The sequence below is a fragment of the Myotis davidii genome, unplaced genomic scaffold, assembly GCF_000327345.1.
Source record: "Myotis davidii unplaced genomic scaffold, ASM32734v1 scaffold84, whole genome shotgun sequence".
Classification (NCBI taxonomy): Eukaryota; Metazoa; Chordata; class Mammalia; order Chiroptera; family Vespertilionidae; genus Myotis; species Myotis davidii.
The window spans coordinates 533,144-540,906 of NW_006295735.1; the positions used below are offsets into that span (position 1 = coordinate 533,144).

The 7,763-nt window shown below is 40.5% G+C and overlaps 1 long non-coding RNA gene across 1 annotated transcript in view; it reads right to left on the reverse strand.

Moving 5' to 3' along the window:
• Nucleotides 1-645: 645 nt before the first annotated feature.
• LOC107184179 overlaps nt 646-7,763 on the reverse strand; it is a 9,708-nt gene continuing 2,590 nt past the window's right edge. The window contains exons 2-3 of the long non-coding RNA XR_001515010.1: nt 2,884-3,023; nt 646-661 (exon numbers count right to left, since the gene is read on the reverse strand). This is a non-coding gene — a long non-coding RNA (uncharacterized LOC107184179). The remainder of the gene's footprint in view (nt 662-2,883; nt 3,024-7,763) is intronic.

A 7,763-nucleotide genomic window follows, 5' to 3' on the forward strand; every position in this document is an offset into this window, starting at 1 on the left:
GGAGGAGCCTGCAACCAAGGTATGTGCTCTTGACCAGAAAGGAACTGGGGACCCTTTGGTCCATAGGCCAACACTCTATCCATTAGGCAACATGGGCTAGGGCTGAGGAATTATTTATAGTGCTCCTTTTCCTTTGACTTTTCCTGGTTAAGACGGCATATTATATGGTCACCCTAAATAGAAGAACTTCGGGACAGGAGAGGCAGAAGAAGTAAGAGAGAGAAGGACAGTGTTTGTTGCAACAAGGTTCTGAGACAGTAGAAGTGGCTCCTAGGCAGGTAAGAGAGCTGAATCTTGGAAGGAGGTTGCTAGGGCTTCCCCTAAAGCAGGAGGGTGATGAGATAAAAATAAGTGTGGATGCTAACGAGTTAGGGACTGGATACAAATTTGTGAGATATCTTACTTGACTCCTTTTTTTGGCTGGTGTGGCTCAGTTGGTTGGAGTGCTGTCCCATACACCAGAAGGTGGCAAGTTCAATTCTAGGTCAGGGCACATACCCAGGTTGTGGGTTTGATCCCCAGTTATGTGTGTACAGGAGGCAAGCAATCGGTGTTTCTCACCCATCTCTCTCTGTCTGCCTTTCTCTCTCTCTCTCTCTCTCTCTCTCTCTCTCTCTCTCTCTCTCTCTCTAACAAAAAAGAAAGAATTTATTCCTTTTCTCTGTGAAGTAAGAGGCCATGAGGTCACAGTTTAGAGTTCAAATTCCATGTTCAATTCACTTTACATTATTAGCCATGAGGTGAACAACCTTTTCATAAATTTCACAACCTTTGCATAAACATGGTTCCTTTGGTCTCCATAAAAAAGGCAGACAAATGGAGAAAGATTTGAGCTGAGCATAAACAAATAGCTGAAAACACATGCCTGAAGAGAAGTTGGTTTAGTTCTGTCACTGTCACATATGAAAATGTTAGCATAGCAGGAAAATAGTGTGAGACAGACCTACACAAGCAACAGGCGAAGCATCCACCACTGTGTCCCACTTCATTATGATAATTATAATAGTAGCTTACTATTGAGAGCTTATTTTGTGCAAGAAAGAGTTTTGTTTTAAATGTGTATATTTTAGTGTAATATTCTAAATATACTCAACTTTTCGGAGTGTTTTTTTTTTATGAAAAAATTGAGTAAGTCACCCAGTTTTACCCATATAGTAATTTAAATCCAGGGCCCACATTCATAACTAATAGGGTATTCCTCGCTCCCCCCCCCCCGCTTCTCTTTCACTAGAATCTGTTGATTTAAGTTCATTTCAGGTTTTCTCTTTTAAGTCAAAGGTTGTCATTGTGATAAATTAATCATGTCTGAGTCCCCCCACAAAAGATGATACAGTAATCTGATCTGCAAGCTCCTGGCATGGTGGACTAGATGCCCAGGCAAACAGAGCAGTTGGCTCTCTTCCTGCTGTTACCCTTATGAGACTGTTAGGCAGCTTCTCTGTGAAATCTCTAACAGGCATGCTGGAGAAGGCAACAGCTAACTGGATTATTCAGTTTAGGGAACAAGGCCATGAAATTCAACCATATAGGCAGTTGCCCAATAAGGCCTGACTTAAGTACTGAATCAGCATCAACAGAGGCCACTCTCCAACTGTGGTGACTGCCCTGTCAATGTGAAACATTGCAAGGCTTCAAGGGCAAGCACAAGGTTTTGGAGAAATCTCTACTTGATTCCTTATTCGGCTCTTAAATGTTAATATAATGCATAATATGTTTATTGATAAACAGTAAAGTTAGTCCCTTGGTGAATAGAAAAACACAATTGAACAATGTGAAGTAATAATGGATCAATCAATCAATAAAAAAAACTAGTATAAAAAATGACTATGGTGAAGGTTATTAAGGCTGAAGAAACAGAATTTATAGTTCATGCCACAAGATTAGTGTTGAGGAGAATTCTTTTGCCTCCATTTATATGCTTATATAATTGTGTGGGTTTTTTTTTAATTTAATTGGGTTGAATTTTATTACTCTGGGTATTCAAAATTTTTTTTTCTTTCATTGACTAACCCTATTATGGTGAGACAATAAAAAACAAGAATATTGATTGTGTTTTAGGATATCAATTTGATAATACAATGTATATTTATTTGGGATATTTGTCATTTAAAGATAAAATTATGTAACAATTTCATAAAGCCAGTAGGAATAATTCTGTCTTTTTGTTTCTTAGAACATTTTAGATGCAACTCATTCTCATGTACTCTTGAAAATTACAGAGAAAACATGGCTGTTGCTCAAGAAGTTTCTATTTCCTCATTTGTTCAAAAAGAGGGAGATGACATCATATGTAAATCCCTTCCAGCTTGAGCATTGGCTGATTCAAAAGTGTCAGCAAAAGTGGGGTCATGTCATGAAGGAAGGCATTATGGGATGCCAGCAAGAGGCAAACACAAAAGTTATTACTTTTCTGATGGCCTATGAACTTAAATTGCACAACGTCCATTGTTGAATATTTGCACACACAAAAATTGCTTAAAACTTGTTACCATTAAAAATATAACTCTTATTTTTTTCAAAAATGAACTCCTTTTCACATAAAAATAGTTTTCTTTTCCATTCCTTAATTTAGTCATGGGAAAACAAATGAGCGAAGCCTTGAATATCATTTTTGTGCTCATGAAATACACTTCTAGATCTGAACATAATAATGAAAGATAATTCCTGACTTCACAGAATCACAGAACTGGGAAAAACCTTAAAAGATTCATCTCTGTAATGCACTATTGGCAAGGTTTCTTGGGTGTTATTAATTCACCATGCTAAGCTTTGAGGATACAAAGACCCTTAAAACTCCTTGGTCATGACAGCAAGTTTAGATTCTAGAATTTCTATATCATTGATATTACTTTTTACTTTAAAAATAAAAGAGAAAATACATACTGGGTTGAATATATTATGCAGTAGAGTGATTAATAGTCCTCCTTGGTTTTGTAGAAGTTTGTTGGTAGGAGAGTAGATAGTGGGACAAGCTCTATATTAGGAGTCAGCTTGATCTCCTATTGAACTGGTAGCTGCCTGATCTGTAAAATGAATATTTGAGATTTGATCATCTCCAAGACCCCTCAAGCACTTTTAAATTATCTGAATCTAAGAGGTTGTACAGATGACAACTAACTCCCAAAATATAGACAAAATATACTGTTGGAATTCAGAGACCGTTTTCCATCCTTCTATCAAAACAAATCTTATCACAACATTCCCCAGTTTAAAACCTTTTAGTGGCTTCCATTTGCTGTCAGAGTAAATCCAAACTAATTTGCAAACCTAAATTGCAAAGTCCTTAGTGATCGGCCTCTAGTTTCTCTCTCCTGACCTTTTCTTATCCTACTCCTGCCCCACTCCCATGAAGCATTCTGAATTTCAGCCACTTCCCCTCCCTGTACTCGTTCCCTCTAGTCTAGGTTTTGGCCCACCTGTTCTCTCTTCCTGACCATGCCATTGAATTGTGCACCGAAGAACATACAAGATAGTAAATTTTATATTATGCATATTTTACCATAATTTCAAAAATAAAAAATAAATTCACCCATTTAGCATGTTCAATTCAATGGTTTTCAGTATATTTATACAATTGTGCAACCATCATCATAATCTAATTTTAGAATATTTTCAACATTCCCCCTCAAAAAAACACACACACACACAGAACACCCATATAGTCATAGTAGTCACTTGGGGGGAGATATTTGTAACAGGCCATGGTTGTCATGTGATAGTCTTCTGGGACTTGACACATGGAGACTTAGAAGTGACTTTAGAGATTTAGTTCAACTCCTCAGATAAAGGAATGGAGGCTCAGGGAGGTTGTGTGTTGGCAAAGGTCACACAGCTGATTCGTAAGACTCAGGTCTTTTGACTTCCTGTTACATTGCTTTTCCTAATACAAAAATGATGAGTCATTTGCTTCCTTTAGATTGATGCTGACAATAGATTAATGGGATTAAGAAGATGCTATTGGATTTAGAGATCAAAGGGAACCAAGATGGTGGGTAGTTAAATGCAGGTACCCAGCACCTCCCACAACCACATCAAAATTACAACTAAAATACAGAAAACCATCATTCAGAACAGCCTGAATCTGGCTGAATAAAAGTCCTATAACTGGAGAAGTAAATAAAAAAGAATATTGAGACTGGCAGGAAGGGTGAAGGCATTGAACAGGGTGGACCAAAACCAGCCTGTAATGTTTTTATAATCAGGAGGGATTTCTTTGCTGCAGAGATCTCCCATGAGAAGCAAGGAGTCGCAGCCACACACTAGATTCCCAGCCCAGTGTCCCAGAGCTGGGAAAAGTAACTTCATGCTGTAAAAACCAGTGGGGATTATGACTGAGTGACACAGAGGGTGCTAGAGACCCAAGCAGTTCCTCTTAAAGGGCCTGTGCACAAACTTACACAGTCTGTTTTCTCTGAGCTCCAGAGTCAGGCAGTGACTTTGGGGGATCCAGGACATACAGGAAGGGATTGGATTGTCTAGCATCAAGGCAGGAAATCGGGGACAGCTTTCTCCCAGATAGGAGTGCTCACAGAAGTCATTGTTACTGTGCTGGGACCTCACCCATTGCACAGTTGACTGGAAGCCGTATATGAGCTGCCATCAATGTGTCCCACACTGTCCCCTCCACCCTGGTGATTCCTTGAGACCCTGTCCCATCTAATTTGCAGCCTCACCCATTGCTGTTTGCAGTGGCTTTTACATATGAATGGCCTGTCCAGGCTTAGGTTTCAGACTTTGCTAAAATCACTCAAACGAGCAGCAGCTGGCATCAACATGCCCCAAACCTATCAATGAAAGGCCCAATACCTGGCACTAGCATCAGCCTGCCTTGCTTCACAGCTGAGCCTCCCCTGGCACTTCCAAGCCCAATACAAGTAGCAGACATCTGCAGATCTCTCTGTAGCTCCTAACTGGTGGCCTCAGGCAGTGGCTGACTTTGCATCTTCCAGAAATCCTAGAGCCAGTGTACCAGTGGGCAGCTTCAGGCCATACTAGATTACAACTCTACACATCCACATGCTACACACTCGAGGGTCAGACTCAGTGAGCACCACAGCTCCACTAAGCAAATTCTGCTCCATAGGGATGTCTCCTACACAGCATGTGTGCAGCTATTTCACTGTAGTCACAGCTGGTCCTCACAGCTAATTGGCCTGGAGGTCAATTCCTCCCAGCAACACCAATAGCAATCAACTACATCAAGACTGTGCACACAACCCAGGTGACTGGGAAACTGAGCCACTAACCCTACAGGACACCTACTACACAAGGCCACTCTACCAATTCCAGGAGACATAGCAACTCTACCTAAGGCATAGAAACAAACACTGGGTAGCAGCCAAAATGAGGAGACAAAGAAACATGTCACAACTGAAAGAAATGGGTGCAAGCAATCTACTGGATACAGAGCTCAAAACAATGGTCATAAGGTCCTTCAAGGAACTTAATGAGAGCTAAATTAAGTCATTAATTAATCTCTTAATTTATGATCAGATAAAATGATCATAAGGCTATTCAAGGGACTAAGTGAGACTTTTGAGGATCTTAGTGTGAATTTCAAAGACATGAGAAAGGATCAGTCAGAAATTAAGCATACACTAACTGAAATAAAGAATAATTTACAGGGAATCAATGGTAGAGTAGAGGATTATAAGAATCAAATCAATGATTTGGAATATGCAGAAACAAAAACACACTTAATCAGCCCTAGCTGGTTTAGCTCAGTGGATAGAGCGTTGACCTGCAGACTGAAGGGTCCTGGGTTCAGTTCTGGTCAAGGGCACATGCCCAGCTTGTGGGCTCGATCCCCAGTGGAGGGCATGCAGGAGGCAGCTGATCAATGATTCTCTCTCATCATTGATGTTTCTATCTCTCCCTCCCCTTCTCTCTGAAATCAATAAAAATATATTAAAAAGTAAAACACCCAATCAGAAGAGCAAAAAGAAAAACAATCCAAAAATGTGAAGATAGTGTAAGGAGCCTCTGGGACAACTTTAAGTGTACCAACATTCGCATTATGTTGGTGCCAGAAGGAGAGGGGAGAGAGCAGGATATTGAAAACCTACTTGAAGAAATAATGACAGAAAACTTCCCCTACCTGGTGAAAGAAATAAACTTACAAGTCCAGGAAGAACAGAGAGTCCCAAACAAGTGGAACCCAAAGAGGCCCACACCAAGACACATCACAATTAAATGCCAACGTTTAAAGACAAATATAGAATCTTAAAAGCAGCACAAAGAAAGCAGTTAGTTACCTAAAAGGGAATGCCCATACAACTATCAGCTGATTTCTCAGCAGAAACTTTGCAGGCCAGGAGGGATTGACAAGAAATATTCAAAGTGATGAATAGCAAGGACCTACAACCAAGATTACTCAATCCACCAAAGCTATCTATAATAATAAAAGCATAATATGCAAAATGACCGAAAGGCCAAACAGTGGAATGACAATCTGAATGACCATGCTATGACACCCACTGGCGCCAGGCCAGCCAAGACAGTGCGATGTGATTGGTTGGGGACCCCACCATCACCCCATGATTGCCCCACAGAGGAAGGCCCAGGCCACTGACCAGCAGGCTGTGATGAGTGGGCAGGGCCTCCCTCTGTAGAGCGCGATCGATTGCCCCAACAAGGGAAGTCCAGGCTACCCAGCAGCAGCACTGTGGCAGGTAGGAGGGGACTCCCTCTTTGGGTCGACCCATCGTGGAGCCCCGGTGTGGGCAGGGGCTCCCAGACTGTGAGAGGGTGCAGGCCAGGCTGAGGTGACCCTTCCTAAGTGCACATTTTGTGCACTGGGCCTCTAGTCATTTATAATTGAAGGCCAGATAAAGCCCTTCCCAGACAAGAAAAAGCTAAAGAAGTTCATCACCACCAAATCAGTATTACATGAAATGTTAAAGGGTATTCTTCAAGAAGAGGAAGAAAAAGAAGAAAAAAAGTTTAAAAACATGAACAATAAAATGGCAATAAATACATATCTATCAACAATTGAATCTAAAAATAAAAATAAATAGATAAGAAATGTAATGAACAATATCAACTGATAGATAAAATAGAATCAGAGTCATGGAAACATGGAACAGACTGACAAATCTCAGAAGGAAGGGAGATCTAGAGGAGATTAACCAATGATCTTATATGCATACTAGAGGCCTGGTGTACGGGTACATACACTGGTGGGGTCACTTGGCCTGGCCTGCAGGGGTCAGGCCAAAACTGGCAGTCTGACATCCCTGAGGGGTACCGGATTGAGAGAGGGTGAAGTCCAGGCCAAGGGATCTCCGATGATGCACGAATCTGTGCCCTGGGCCTCCAGTATGAAAAATAATACTGTAGTCCAACACTTAACAAAAGATTCATAGAAATAGTCTTCATTGGTAGTAAGCCTGAGAAGGGACAAGTTTACTATCCAATGCCATAATGTTTATACTTAAGTAGTGATAAAGTTAAGACTTTTTACATACATATTAACTTTTTTATCCTTTCCTTTTCCTTTACTTATTTGGGAGCATTGCCACATATTTAATGGAGGTTTTTATTCTTTTTAGAGATAATGCTTAAACATTTTTAATACCAAGTCTAGTGAAGACTTTACATGCATTGATTGTTGTTAGAATTTTTAAATCTACTTGCTATAGGCCTTTATTGATCATTGCTCTTCTTTCTGTTCCTTTGCATGTGGGAGAACTGAGACAAATGTTGCCGTAAAGGGCTGCCCCATGTCGCACACCACTCATTTCAATGAATAGATTATGTTGTTA